This window comes from Panicum virgatum, chromosome 1N (genome assembly GCF_016808335.1).
Source record: "Panicum virgatum strain AP13 chromosome 1N, P.virgatum_v5, whole genome shotgun sequence".
NCBI classification, from domain to species: domain Eukaryota; kingdom Viridiplantae; phylum Streptophyta; class Magnoliopsida; order Poales; family Poaceae; genus Panicum; species Panicum virgatum.
The window spans coordinates 32,923,225-32,938,652 of NC_053145.1; positions in this window are offsets into that span (position 1 = coordinate 32,923,225).

Sequence of the window (15,428 nt, forward strand, 5' to 3'; positions counted from 1 at the left end):
CGGAGACGTCGCGCAGGGTGGACGCCGGCGTGGTCGTGCGGCGGCGGTGGGGCGGGTCTTGCGGTCCCGGCGGTGCTCCGGGCGCTGGATCTGCCGGAGGGGTCCTGCGAAGTAGTGCAAGGGGTCAGGGGGGCGGAATCGGCACCGGGGTGAGGGTAATCGGCGGCAATGGCGCTTACCGGCGGCGGCGGGAAGCTCTGCACGGCGGCGCAAAGCGGAGCGAGGGGGAGACGGCGCCCTAGGGTTGCGGCTAGGGTTTGATGGGGCGCTAGTGCGTAGGAGAAGGAGCAGGGGGTTCGCGAGGGTTTAAAGAAGGCGCCGGGGATCTTGGGGGTGCGCGCCCGTCGTGATCCCGGCGGGGATTGCGGCGCGGCCGTTGCAGCGCGGGGAAAACGGGGGAGGCGGAGCTGACCGGTGGGGCCACGGCGTCAGCGGGACAGGGGCGAGCGCGACGCTGGCAGGTGGGACCGGGGCGAACGGCAGGGGAAAGCGTGTTGAGGCTGCGGAGGGGGTTTGCGCCGACAAGTGGGCCCGAAGTAAACTGAAGAGGGCGGGGGTCGCTGCCAGCGGGCCCGGGCGATGAGAGCGTGGGTGCTGTGCGGTCCGGGAGGGGCACTGCGCGCGTGTGCTGAGCTGCAGGGCCCAGGCGTCAGCGAGACGGAGGGGGCGGGTGACGCGGCTGAGCGCGCGCTGGCGTGGGAGGAAGGGTGCTGACGTGCGGGGTCGACTCGTCAGACGGGTGGACCGTCTCGCGTGGTGCAGAGGCAAGGTGGAGGAGGCGGGGCGCGGTGCGGGGATCGGCCTGCTGGGCCGGGTGAGTGGGGAGGAGGAAAAGGAGAAGGGGAGCTGGGCTGTTGGCGCTGGACTGGGCCAGGGCGAGTGGTGCTGGGCCGGGGGAAAGAGGGAGAGAAGAGGGGAAGGGCTGGGCCGCTTCGGGTTGATGGGCTGGAGAGAGAGCGGGAGGGAGTCGGGCCAAACGGGTCAGCTGGGCCGATTTGCTGGGTTGGGTCGCTAAGGTTTTCTTTCCTACTTCCTTTCCTATTCTATTTCTAATACAAACCACTCAAATTCTAATTGAATTCAAACTAAATTTGAATTCAAACCCTATGCACTCAACCAAATAAGAGAGATGCTCCAGCATGAATGCACAAACAAGTTTAAACCTAGAAAGATTTTATTTATTTGTGAAACAAAATTATATTAAATGCAAGACTAAGCGTATAAAACCTTAGAAAATTAAATAAAATCAATTAAATTTATTATTAAATTCTGAAATTTAAATTAGGGTGTTACAGGCACGTATATGATTGCTCGCTTTATGTTCTTTTATAAACCGGGTGTTACAGAGTGGTATCAGAGCCATATCGACTGTAGGACGAAGCCTAGATAGAACTGGTCGAGTTTTAGGACTTCTTCTCTCCAATCCTTGTCTGCTGAAACTATTTTACTGTTATACCCCTTGAATTCTATGACTTTTACTTATCTTGCCTTGATTTCTCTCTCTGAAGAATAGTTTTCGTAGATTTTGGCCTGAAGCAGTCATCTGACCACCATGAGTATCAGCTAGGTGACCCTTTTTAATAATACGATAGTACGTTATGCGACGCTTTGTGTTAGTCGAGTCGTGTGTTAAACTCGACTAAGTCGTGAAAATTGTCAGCTTGCTATTATGCTACATGTTTGATTTGGATTTTTTTGAATGATTGCATAGCTTAGTAGTTTAAATTGGTTTAAAGAAAATCACTCTTATGTTAAAGTAAATTAATTAATAAAACGAGTTAGATCGTTGGGGGTAAAACCGTCCACTCTATCCTCTCTACCTTATCATGTCTTGAGTTTTCCCCGGTCTTGTTTGTTGAGAAGAAGGATAATACGAAGAGGATACGATATCTAGGGATTCAGTGGCAAGGACGTCACCGACGAGGACGTCGGTTTCTGTAAGGGGGTAGGGATGTGACACCCCGGCCAACAAATAGTACAAGAGAAGTTGAGAATCTCTCAGATGAAACAGAAGAGTTATGCTTTTTCGGATTTATGTAACACCTATCTGGAGTTATCAGCAGTAATGCCTGTGCAGTGTTGTCTAAATAGGATAGAACCTTGAATAATGGAGTTTTTCCTCTCTTCCTTGACCTTACCAATCTGAGTTTCCTCTTTGCCCCAGCTCAGATGTCGGCAGAACAAAAAGACCTTGGAGGCAGTGCAATGGGTGATGGTGAGAAAGCTTGTCCGTGTTGCCACTTTTATGGCGTTCCTTGTCGTCAAGTTCGTGCGACTGAAGATGAAGCCACAACTAGGAGGAACCAGAGGTTGTTCTCCGGTACAAAGAGAAAGAGGTCTCATCAAGAGCAGCTGGCAGAGGATTCCCTTTTCCTCGACAGTCCATCGGTCGATGAGCTACAGACCATCCAGAAGAGAAAGGATCCTGAGTACTCTAGAGATACACAGGTCGGGAATCAAGCTCTCTATGATTATGTTGATGGGTTGACTATCACTATGAAGGTGATTCAGCCACGCGGTCGCAAGGAATCCAAAGAGCAAGCAGCAGAAATGATGCAAGATGTGATGCCAAGTTCACATGGAGGTCAACCAAGTAGCGCCATTCACCACCACCGCATGTGCTACCAATGCGAGCAAAAAGGTCATTATGCCAAAAGTTGTCCACAGAAACGCCCTTCACCGACTCCACGGCAGGAGGGGCGCCCAGCCCAACCTAGAGCACCACGACAGGGGAAGGTGAACCATGTGACGGCCGAGTCAGCAGCCAAGTCTCCGAATGTGGTTATTGGTACGTCCATGGTCAACTCATATCCAGCTATGGTGCTGTTCGATACTGGTGCTACACATTCCTTTATTGCACAGTCTTTTGTCGAGCATCACGGTATTCGCACTAACACATTAAAGAAGTGCATGTTAATATGTTCACCTGGAGGACAATTGAAGTCTCATATCTTCTGCCCCAGAGTCAGTGTTTCCATAGAAAGAGTAAAGTTCATTACAAATCTGATGGTAATAGACACCAAGGGTATTGATGTGATTCTGGGAATGGATACTCTTGCCAAGTGGGGAGTCAGAGTTGATTGTGCTCAGCGGTTAGTTCACTTGTTAGCTTCTAATGGCCAAGAGGTGACAGTCAGGGCTACAGAGCCTTCTGGTTTTCTTCATCAGATGGAGGCTAGACCCACGGATGGTATCTGCGTGGTGTTTGAATTCCCGGATGTCCTTCCGGAGGATTTGTCAGGAGAAGGAAGAGGAGTTGATGAAGACATACCCGGATCTCTTTGCTAGCCAGCCCAGAATCTCAGGACGAGATTCCTGTAAGGGGGTAGGATTTGTAACACCCTAATTTAAATTTCCTATTTAATAATAAATTTAATTGGCTTTAATTAAATTTCTAAGGTTTATTGTGTTTAGACTTGCATTTAATCCACTTTTGTTTCATAAGTAATTAAAATTTATTTTAGGTTTAACTTTGTTGTTGCATTCATGTTGATGCATAGTTTTTAATTGAGTGAGTGTGGTTTGAATTCAAATTTGAATTTGAGTTCAAATGTGTTTGTTAGTTTTAGAAATAGAAAATAGAGTAGAAAAAAAATAGAAAACCCAAAACCCCTAAACCCACCTAACCCAACCCCAGTCCGGCCCATCCCCTTTTCCCTCTTTACCTACCCAGCCCAGGGGTCACGGCCCAACCCGCGCTAGGCCCAGCTCCCCCTTCGGCCCGCTCCCATGCGCGCCCAGCCAGCTCCCGCACCGGCCCAGTTTCTCGCGCGTCGCCTAGACCGCTCACACCCGCCTGCCACCGAGCCCCACTCGTCAAGCGCCTCCTCCCACGCCCCGCTCTCCCCGCGTCACCCGTTCCTCCCTCGCTCCGTTCGGCCCAGCAAGACCCCGCACCGCGCCCCAGGCCCACCTGCCTGCGATCCCGCGTGCCGCTCAGCCGCACAACGGCCCCTCCGCAGCACGCGCCCCGACTGACAACCCTGGCCCACCTGCAGACCCTTCTTCCCCGCTCCCTCCGCGCGCTCACCGGCCACGCCGAGATCACGGCCGTGATCTCCGGCGGTTCCCTACCATCCCGCGCACCCGAATCTCGGGCCCTCTCTTTAAACCGCCCCGCGGACCCCCCTGCACCCTATCTCCACGCCCTAGCCGCCCCCAAACTCTAACGCGCCGCGCCGCACCTAGCTCCGCCGTGCCACCGCTCCTCTGCGCCGCCGCGCTCACACCACTCCGCCGCACCGGAGCCCCGTCCACGCAGCGCTTCATCTCCGCCGTGACCGCCAGGAGCTTCCCCGAGCCGCTGCCCTCGGCTACGACCCCAGCGACAGTCTCCTCCGCGTGCGCAAGGTCAACCTCGCCGCCGGACCTCGACGTCAGCGCCCGCACGGCTTCCCTGCTTGAAATCCAAGGCTCGGTGAGCTTCGCCTACCCTTGCCCTTCGTTTTTAACTAGAAATCATTGATGGTAGCACCCCTTTAGGTGGCCGCGCAACCCACGCCGGCGAGCTCCGCCGAGCAGGACCGCCTCCACCACTGCGCACGCCACCCCGATCACCCCCGAACCCGGACAACTTCCCTAGTGGATCACGCGTGATGCGTGGAGTCCTCCCGACCCAAAAACCCGTCGAGTCGACCCCAGGATGGCCGATTTCGGCCATCTCCGGCGAGTTTTCCCCACGAGCCGCCGCGGGGACCCCAACTCCGGCGTCTAGCGCCGCCGACCCGCGCTCCGTTGAATCCCAGCCGCCCGATCTGCTTTGGACGCTTAGGATTAGATCAGCTTACCTCTTTGATCCGAGCCGCAAGATCCAGATCTGACGGATGATATCTTTAGATACCGGTTCGGCCTGGTTTTCTTTCTAAAGAGCCCCTGAGTTTTTCTTGAATCAACCCGCGCTCCTTGCTAGTTCAAAAATATTTACAGTTTGACCCTGTTTTTATCATTTAGACCCCCGCGCTTTCCAGTTTTTGAACCCGCCGTCCACCCTTGGCAGTTTTACGCGTTAGACCCTAGAACTAATGTTTAATTATGTTTAGGCCCTCGGTTTTTTGCAGAAAACCCCCTGGAACTTAGTTTTTATCGCAGATAAGCCCCTAGAACTAGTTTTTGGCCTAGATTTTGCGTTCTAGCTCCGTTTTAGGCGTTCTTTATGTCCACGCGATCGTTGTAATGCGTAGAATAGTTTTAGACTAGTTTAGTGTGCTATTTTTATGTATTGATGTACTGTTTCTTTGCTTTTGTTAGTGTTTGCTTTTATGCTTATTATTGTGCATTGTTCTGGCCATGTGTTCGTGAGTAGACGTTGATCCATCTGAGGAGCCCCAGTACCAGTACCCGGAGCAGCCGTCTTCCGAGCACTTTGAGCAGCAGGAGCAGTACGAGGAAGGCAAGTATAACATGAACAACCTATCACCTTTAAATATAATTTCATACTGCATTTTAATACTGTATGCCTATAAGGATTTCCTAGCCACTTTATATCCTTTATATATATCCTTTGGGTTGCATTTTGGTTAGTTGTGCTAGGTGCCGCGCTATAACACATAATGGTCCTTTTTAATTAATTTGATTAATGGTATATGCAACTTAATTCTGAGAGTGGCACTCTGTGTGGCTTGAGTGGCTCACTTCTCATTTAAAAATGGTTTTTGTAGAAACATGGTTTAGGGGGCTAGCACGGTGCTTAGTGCTTGGTTGGCCACTCTCCATAAGGACCGGTTCATAGAGCGACAACCTGGGACAACAGCGCTACCACAAGACTGGAATGGGACGGTCTTGGCGTAATAATTAGGTCTTTTTGGTTTGGAGTAACTTACCTGCGGGGTAGGGGCGGTAAGCTTCTATGTCCCTCGTACTGAGTGGCCTCGTCTGTGCATCATGTCTTGACGCCCACTAGACCTGTTCCATAGTCACCGATCCACCCTCGCGGTTACTCTCTACCAACGAGATTCTTTGTAAAGGCCTCGTAGTGAGTCGCTAGTCATCTCACCTAAGGAAGTGTGATGAACAACTGGCGTAGCTCACGACTTGTGGGTAAAGATGTGCAACCTCTGCAGAGTGTAAAACTGGTATACTAGCCGTGCTCACGGTCATGAGCGGCCCAGATCCTCCTTTTGATTAGTGGGGTTGTCTCCTTCCGACGAGGGAGGTGCCTCTCGGGGTTACCTTGGTGGCTTTGTTTTGGTTTGGTTCTCAGTAGTAACATGCTTAATCTTGATTAATTACTATGTAACTGGGTTAATGGTAATTCACCAACTTGTAGTAATTAGTCTTAATAAAATTTTGCCAACACTTAAAAGCTAATGCAGTTGAGTCAGCCAACCTTAGAGCCTCATAGTTTGTGTTATACTTGTTGAGTACAAGTTGTGTACTCACTCTTACCTCTTCTCTACTTTTTCCTCTTGGCTACGCTACTGCTGCTCAGTTCCTGCCGACACGAGGGAGTTCGTCCAGTGCTACCAGGACTACGAGGACTTCTAGGTGTTCGTCTCTCGGTCGACGTCCCTGTGGCGCCCTGCTCAGCTTCGGAGAGCTTTTATCGTATTTGTACTTCGCTTCCGCTGTATCAAACATTTATGTCATTAATGTAATAAATAACATTCGTATTTCAATTTATTATGTCTTATTCGTGATATGTGCTGTGATATACTGTTCATTCTGTTGTATATACGTGTGACTTGATCCTGGCACGTATATGATTGCTCGGTTTATGTTTTTTTATAAACCGGGTGTTACATCTTCATAGCTCGAGGTTGACAAAGAAAAGATCCCGGTCAGTCTAGTCCGTTTAGGCAATACAAAAGACTAGACCGGAGCAAGACCCAGTGGAGAAGGCAATAAACATCTCTGAAGAATATGCCTTTCAATTCACCTAGGAAACAGATCCGAGCAGCCACCTCAAGCTCAACGAAGAAGAAAAACCGCAACATCTTCTTCTTGAGCTGAAACCGCTACATCCTAGGCTAAAGTACTCCTTCATCCAACATCAACAATAGCATGCTAGTCTTCATCAGCGACAAGCTGATGGAGAGTGAGACTTGGCGGCTCGTTGCAGTCCTAGAGAAGTACCGGTCCGTCATCGGGTATTCTCTCCAGGACTAGAAAGGGGATCAGCCCCGACTTGTGCATCCATCGCATTTTTATGGAACCAGACCATAAGTCATCCTGAGAGCACCAGTGATGGCTGAACAATGCGATGAGGAAGGTAGTGAACCAAGAGGTATTGATACTATTGCACGTGGGCGTCATCAACCCCGTGTAAGACAGTGTTTTGGTCAGCCTAGTTCAAGTGGTCCCAAAGAAGGAAGCAATCACCTCTGAGAGTAGAGCGCTCATATCCCAGAGGGAAGTCATCAAGGACGTGTATCGATAGTCAACAAGATTATTCGTAATGACCACTATCCTCTCCCCTTCTTTGACGAGATGCTTGAACGACTGGCTAAGCACTCATTCCTCCAATACCTTGTCGGTTATTTTGGTCATCACCAAATTCATATGACCAAGTAAGACTACCTTCACCTGTCCTTATGGCACATTCTGTCGGTATTTACCGCCAAGCCTGCTCAGGGATACCTTTAGCAGTAGGGTTTGTAGGTAGGGATCGACTACTTCGGAACTCGATGGTACAAGGAACACAAAGATTTAGACAGGTTCAGGCCGCGAGTTCGCGTAATACCCTACGTCATGTGTTGATGATTGTTTGGAGGTGGTCCCTGCCCACCCTTATATATCTGGGGGAACAGGGTTACGTGGAAAGTCCTAGCCGAGTACAGTTGGGGTCCTACTACAACACAATCGGGTAGTTTCCTTTGTACTACAGCTAGTTCAACGCCTATTCGGGTAGTTACAAAAGAGGTAAGGTACATCCATGGTCTATCCCTTACTCTAAAACATTCTTTGCCTATAAGCAGTCCCGCTGCCTCGGGTCTGACAAGCCCCCGAGCTCTTCGTAGCCGAGTCCTGCAGGCATCGAGTACTTGGTTGGGTGTCTTCGAGTACTTCAAGTAGTTAGAACATCCTTCTGGTTGATTCTAGTCCTTCCTTCAGATACGTCGAGTTGTCCTCCAAGTACTTCTATTTGCTCCAAGGCTGTGAGGTGCTCAAGCCCCGAAATCTTGATCATATATGGTGCGCGAAGTACTCGCACTCCATATGGAGTAGCCCCCGAGCCTTAGGTTGAATCGCAGAATCAGGCTGATGGTCACTTCAGTCTTTTTCCTTCTTTATTTTCCAAAAAAATTCAAAAATAAATCTCTGATGCCTATATCCCGCAGCCCCTAAGCCTTAAATCAAAATCGCTTTTGCTGCGAGTAGCCCCCGAGTGTATATTTGGAATTAAGGATTTAAGACGTGGCATCAGATTTTATCCTTCAAATTATTTGTAGGATTCATCATATCCGGAATCCGAAAAGACCTCTTTTTGGGTAAAATCCCAAAAAAATGATACAATTGGATCCACCACACTGACTGCACCCGAAATAGCTTCAGGAATAAAATCCGGGATGTATGGTCCTTTATTCAGAGCTCACATGGGACGTTACTGTTTGGAGAATCTGCATTATTTCATCTTTGACTGCGTCCATGAATGCTGCCATGAATGCGTCCATGAAACGTGCACTGTTGATTCATGGATTCTCCTTAGTAAGCCCCTTTGTGGCTATAAAAAAGAAGGGGAGAGGCCTTTCCTAGAACTATCAAAGTGTAGCAGCCATGGCTTATCCTTGGTGTTCTTGCTCTCGCCCTCCTGAATTTTATGTAGTTCCTTCCAACAAAAGATGCTAGAAGAGAACTTGTGAGTGACAAGAGAAGTATCTGCTGCCTCCTCCTGCATCCCCAATGCTCTCATCGAATCCATTTTGGACATCATGTCCTTGCATCTTCAAATGAGGCAAATTTAGGGTCGCTGGGCTGAGTCTTGTTGTGTCACATCCTTGGGATTGCTTGTTTCTAGGTGCCCAAGAACAGACATCTCTGGCGGGGAAGCTTAATCTTGCCACAACGTATTCTGGGAGAAGGAGAAGTTTCTCCAGAAGATGCTACAAGAGGACTTGCGAGGTGATTACTGTAATCTGCCTCCATACTCTTGAAACTTTTCTCCCAGGATACGAGTATCATTATTCCCTTGATGGGAGTAACAAGTTTGTACTTTGTCATGGCCTTGGGCCAATCTAGCTGCCGCAGGCTTCTCAAGGAGCCAAGAAGTGTGCATGCAGACCCAAGTCGTTTGTAAAGTTATGTAATAAAAAGTACTCGAGTTGTAATATCGAGTAGTTGTACTATGTCGAGTACTTTTCCTTGTTCTCGGAATGTAATCCTAGTTAAGGAAAGGAAAGTCGAGTAGTTGAGTAAGGATGTGAGTGTTTTCGTTTTCCAGAATGTAATCTTCAGAAAAAAGAATGTCTCTTTAAAATCCTGTTTTTTTCACGATTTGCAACGGACTGTTGGCCTGTTGGGTGTTGTAACCATGTTGCTACCGCTATTATAAAATGAAATGGTAACTTAGGTTTTACTCCACCGGCCGCCATTGTATGCGCGTGAAGCGATCCATAGATTTGGCATCAAGGGGCTTACTCTGATAAGAGCTCCTACATAAGTTCCTTAGAACTTGTAGCCATAGGATCTGATTTTGAGTCTAGTAGCTTTTAACTACTTTGTCTTTGCAGAGATGTAATCCTGGAGGGCAACTTGGAGGCTGAGGGCAACTCGGTTTCCCAATCAGAGCTGGAGAAGCCCCCGAACACTCCTGAGATGAGTGTTCACGATGCGGAGGCTATCGTCGACTCCATGCTTCGAGATTCTCCATTACCGAACTTGGAGAGGGGCAATGAGGAAATCCCGGAAGGTGACAGAAGCAGCAAACTTCCAGAAGGGGGAGAAGGTAAAAAGCTTCCTAAGGGAGGCACTGATGGACAGCCCAAGAAGAGCCATGCAGATAAGCTTGTAACACCTTGTAGGAAAGGCATCTATTTATTGCTCTTAATGTTATTACGTAGCATGTTCTTTCTTTAGACTCCCAAACCACAGGGAAGGCTGCAGGGAGAGCTGAAGATGTGCCCCAAAGGGCCATAGCTGAGGTGCTGGCGAGTACTTCCCAGGTCACATCGGGAAGTGTCTTTCCACGAGAGAAGGTGGAGCTTGCTGTCAAGCTACTAGAGGTAAATAGTCGAATACTTTGAGTACTTTTTGTAGTAGATCGAGTAGTATACTGATCTTTTTGTTTTTGCAGGAAGCGCTAGGACGGAAGGGTAGCCAGTCCTAGGACGAGGCAGAGTTGAATGCCCTGAAAGAGAGGGTTAAGACACTCTCGTCTGAGAAGACTGCTATTGAGGGAAAGCTGAAGAAGCTCTCCTAGTCTAAGAAAGGTTAGTCTTTAACATTTGATATGGATTCGACTAGTAGATCTGCTTAGTGTTTATAAGTTTTTCTTTCTATTGAGTACACAGCTTGTGCAAAATCTTTAAAGATTCAGGAATGCTTAGTACTGGATCTAAAGATTCTTATGTACCGCAACGCAGATGAAATAAAGAAGCTCAAGAAGATCAAGGATGACTCTGATCGGGAGGCGGCGTCGACTTTCTAGCAACTCAAAACCTTGTTGGAGTTACGAGACTCGATGCACTGAGAACTCGTGGAGCAGAAAGAAGTCAAGGATGCTGCCTTAGAGGTAGTCGAGGCCATGGATATCCCAGTTAGGGATGGAGATGAACTGCTCACACTGGCCGGGAGGCTTCGTAGGGTGCCTGGAGCCTTCGAGAGATTTGTTTCCACCATCACCCGCCAGTACGTGGGTCACGTACTTGGGCTAGTGAAATCTTATTGGCCAACCACTCGCCTGGATGCTCCTGGACAAGGAGCTAAAGCTGATTGTACTGATGATCAGTTCCGTCAATATTTGGTGGAAACCTCCAGAGTGGCTGATCAAATTGTAGAGTCCTTGAGCAGGGCTGAGTCTCCTTGAACTTTTATTGTAATTGAGTTGGCGTGTGAGCCAAAAGTACTGCTAAACAAATGTTGAATATTCTTGTAAAGTCAAGTACTTGTTAGGATTGTGGAATCCCTTGATGTGTCGAGTAGTTATACTCAAGGGTCCTGAGTATAGGCAGCATCGCGCCCACTCAGTTATAATAGTAGATATGATGCACTGTATCCGTAGGTGCCTTGGGAGGCATAGTATTCTTGAATAGGGTCGAGTTTGTATGGTTCTCGAATAGCATCGCGCCAGCTGTCGGTGTTAGCGAGGCGCTGAAGCCTGAATGCCCTCTTCTGGTTGAGCTGGCGACGACGTTCATAGAGATCTTCTGCTGGATGCTGCTCATCCAGTTGGACGGTAACAGTCACCGCTAGAGGAGCTGGTGGATCCTCCTTGGTGGTAGTTTGGGCTTCAGTGATTGTGGGAATAGTAGTTTCCATGTTGTTGGAAAGGTACTCGTCGAAATCATCAGAATCGTAGTCGTCGAGATTAAGACGCTCCATGGGATCACCCTCGGGTTCTTCGGAGATACGAACCATGAGGATTTCACAGCAGAGGTCTTGAACTTCTTGGTCTTGTTTGCTTGAGGATGGGTCTAAGGGAGTGGTCTGTTGTTAGGACAGATCCGCTGGCTGTGAAGCAGAAGCATTGGGATCTTGTGCCTTCCTCAGATGCACTGTCCGTCCTTGCGGTGTTGCATATATAACCAAGTTAGGAAGGGAGTCCTGATTGGACTTGAGATTCTTAGTCGAGTTGGACTCGACTCGTTTACTGTACTTGATTAGTCGAGTCGAGTCAGAGTTTGTGTCGAACTCGACTGAACCGAGAGTTCGGGTCAAAGTTGACACGTTTTCTGGATTATCCAAGTCGAGTTCGGGTAGAACTCTTTTTTCGTCGAGATCCGCAGACTTGTAGATGCCGGCGAGCTGGGAGCGGGTTCTTGGTTTAGGCGAATTGGGCATGACAAGGTGGCTAGAGAAGCCTCCTGTTCGGTCAGCCGTGCATGCCCAGGAACCAAAAACGAGGGTTGTGCCTTCCGGCACATTGTTGGCGTTGCTTGATCCGGCCATCGAATTCGCTGGTGAACTCGCCGAATCCCCTACCTGGTGCGCCAGCTGTCGGTGTTTACCGCCAAGCCTGCTCACGGATACCCTTAGCAGTAGGGTTTGTAGATAGGGATCGACTGCTCCGGAACTCGGTGGTACAAGAAACACAAAGATTTAGACAGGTTCGGGCCGCGAGTTCGTGTAATACCCTACGTCCTGTGTGGTTTGTATTGCCTTAGGTGTTGATGGTTGTTTGGGGGGTCCCTGCCCGCCCTTATATATCCGGGGGAATAGGGTTACATGGAAAGTCTTAGCCGAGTACAGTTGGGGTCCAACTACAACACAATTGGATAGTTTCCTTTGTACTACAGCTAGTTCTATGCCTATTTGGGTTGTTACAAAAGAGGTAAGTTACATACATGGTCTATCCCTTACTCTAGAACATTCTATGCCAATAAGCAGTCCCGCTGCCTCGGGTATTCGCCTACCAGTGAATGTCGTTGGTCTTTGCAACGCACCTGCTTTACTTCAGAGGTGTAAGATGACGACTTTTTCTGACCAAATCAAGAGCATCATGAAGGGTTTCATGGATGATTTCTTAGTCCCTGGCGAAGATTAACTTGAGAATTCAGACAAAGTTCTCAAGAGTTGCCAAGAAACACACTTTGACCCTAATTGGGAGTAGTGTCACTTTATGGTCAGAGAAAAGATTGTCCTTGGACATTGAGTGCCATGAGGCACTCGTTTCTTCACCCATCATGCATCCTCCCGATTGGAAATTTCCTTTTGAGACCACGTGCGATGTAAATGACTACGCCGTTGGAGCAGTGCCGGGTCAATGCAAGGATAATCAACCTTATGCCAAATCTTATGCAAGTAAGACATTGACTGGAGCTCAGTTATGCAACAACGGAGAAGGAACTTTGGGCATTGGTATTTGCCTTAAGTTCAGCTCCTACTTGGTTGGTGCTAAGGTGATAGTATACACGGATCATGCTACACTAAAGCACCTGTTGATCAAGAAGGAAGACAAGCCACGACTCATCCGTTGGATTCTGCTCCTACAAGAATTCAATCTGGAAATCAGAGTTAAGGAAGGAGAAGAAAATTATGTGGCTGCTCATCTCTCAAGAATTCAAGAAACCAATTTACTTCTCGAGAGATGATACTCTTTTGGAGATCACTATATCCAGTCCAAGGTATTAGAACTAAGTGAATTTTATGGAGACTGGATATATATCTCTAGATGAAGACAAGAAGAAGTTATATACACCTCAGCAAGTACCACCCTTGGGAGAACCCCTATCCATTCAAAGTCTGTGCTAGTGGTTTACTCCAACCACTACATCTCGCTATGTGAGACCCGCGAGATTATTAAGCGTGCTACTTCTTACCATAAGGATGACACAACGGAGTATTCAGTATCTATGATTAGGTTTGACAGAATGCATAATTCTAGCCAACCAAGTTTTGAGACGCTAAAGAATCTGTGCGGTGCCCAAGATGTCAGATGCTACGCCACTGAAGAGCAACCTTCAGTTGGAAGTAATCGACATATGGGGAGTTCACTTTGTGAGTCTTTCCCTATGTCAGAGCAAGTGCATCTTGGAGGCCATAGACTATTTGTCCAGACAGATGAAGCACTTCCTGTGTTGCGGCCGACTCGAAGAATTCAAAGAAGATGATTCAGGAAATCACATTTCCTTGTTTTGAATTTCCAAGAGTCATGTTTGGTGGTGAAGGCTCACACCTCACAAGACAAGACCTACAGGAAGTATCTCAGTGAGTTGAGAGTAAAACAACCGGGCTGCTACTCCATACCATCCCTAGACCAATGGCCAGGCAGAAACATCTAACAAGAAGATCAGAAACATTCTGCAAAAGATAGTGAATGACATGAGGAAAGGATGGAATAACATGATACCCGAGGCACTCTGGGCATATTGAACAGCCTTCAAGACACCGACAGGACAAACACCGCATCAGCTCATCTATGGCAAAACTTGCCATACACCAGTTGACCTTGAGTTATTCAGATCCCATGGAGCAATTAAGAGGTGAAAAATGGATCTCCAATCAGCCGGGGTTAAAAGGGAAATCCAATGGGCTAAATTGGATGAATGGAGGAAGAAGGCTTACCACAGCTCCAAGCTCTACAAGGGAGCGGATGAAAATATGACATGATAAGCGGATCAAGATCAAGCATTTCAAGTTGGGAAATAAGGTACTACTCTTTAATTCCCACCTTCGTTTGATAATCTAATATAGTCACCAGGACGATGACGAGAATATCGTTAATATTCCTCGAGTCCGAACTACCGGAACTCAAAGAAATAGACGTCTATGAGTTATCCGAGCTAGAGCCCCCGTCTATGTTCATCACCAGACTTAAACGTGCCTTACCCAAGTTTAGGATAATGGGCGCCAGTTTATTTCTCAAGTTTTGTTTCAGTAGCGCCCAGTTATGTTTGAAAAAAAAACTAAAATAAAATGAAATAAATGCTTCAAGCTCAGGTGGACACAACCGACCCCCCTATTCTGATATTTTCATCAAGTGCACACAAGAACATCATGAACAACACTGAGATGGACTCCTTGGCGAAGTTGAGCAAAATTTGATGCAACTTAAGATTAGGTAGCTAGATTAGACCCGTGCCTAACTAAAACATCGACATGACAACTCTTCACAGAGGTTTGTGACACCATATTTCTTTTCCTTCCTGATTTTCATTCAAATTAGTTCTAAATGAAATAAATTAAAATTTGGATGAAACCCATGGAAGAGATGAATTCACACATGACTTCCAAAGGTGCCTAAGTTTTATTTCTTATGCGAGTACTTGTTATCATTGGAACTTACATGATAGGATCACTTGAACTTTTGTTTATTGACCCTCATGATATAATGAAATGAGAGACATGTTCTTTCTAATTCGAAGTCTTGGAGATTCTTTAAAAAGCTAAAAAGAGGCAACTCTCATTCACTTTCAACCATACAAAGTCCTATCCAGAGCCATACATGAATAGAATTGAACCCACATACCTATCTTTCGACATTTTGAGCTTGATCAAACATAATTGCCTTTTGAGAAATGTCATGATCATCGAGTACTTTGGTCATAAACTGTGCACGTTAATTAATAAAGTCCGTCAAAAGTGGTTCACCTAAAGCTCTCCATCTCCCTAAAAAAAGAGAGAGTGAGCAACAATCTTACTCAAGAAAAAAAAAAGACAAAGGGGAAAGATGGAGAAACCAAAGTCAAACACCACTCAAAGGGACATTCATCCCTCACTCACACATGCACATGGCCAAGTTCTAAAGATGACATGATCTCTCAAAGACAAGATGTTTGATCCTGCAAAATAAATGAGGAAGATATGCAAGTTTATCCCTACCTTGAGCCACACAG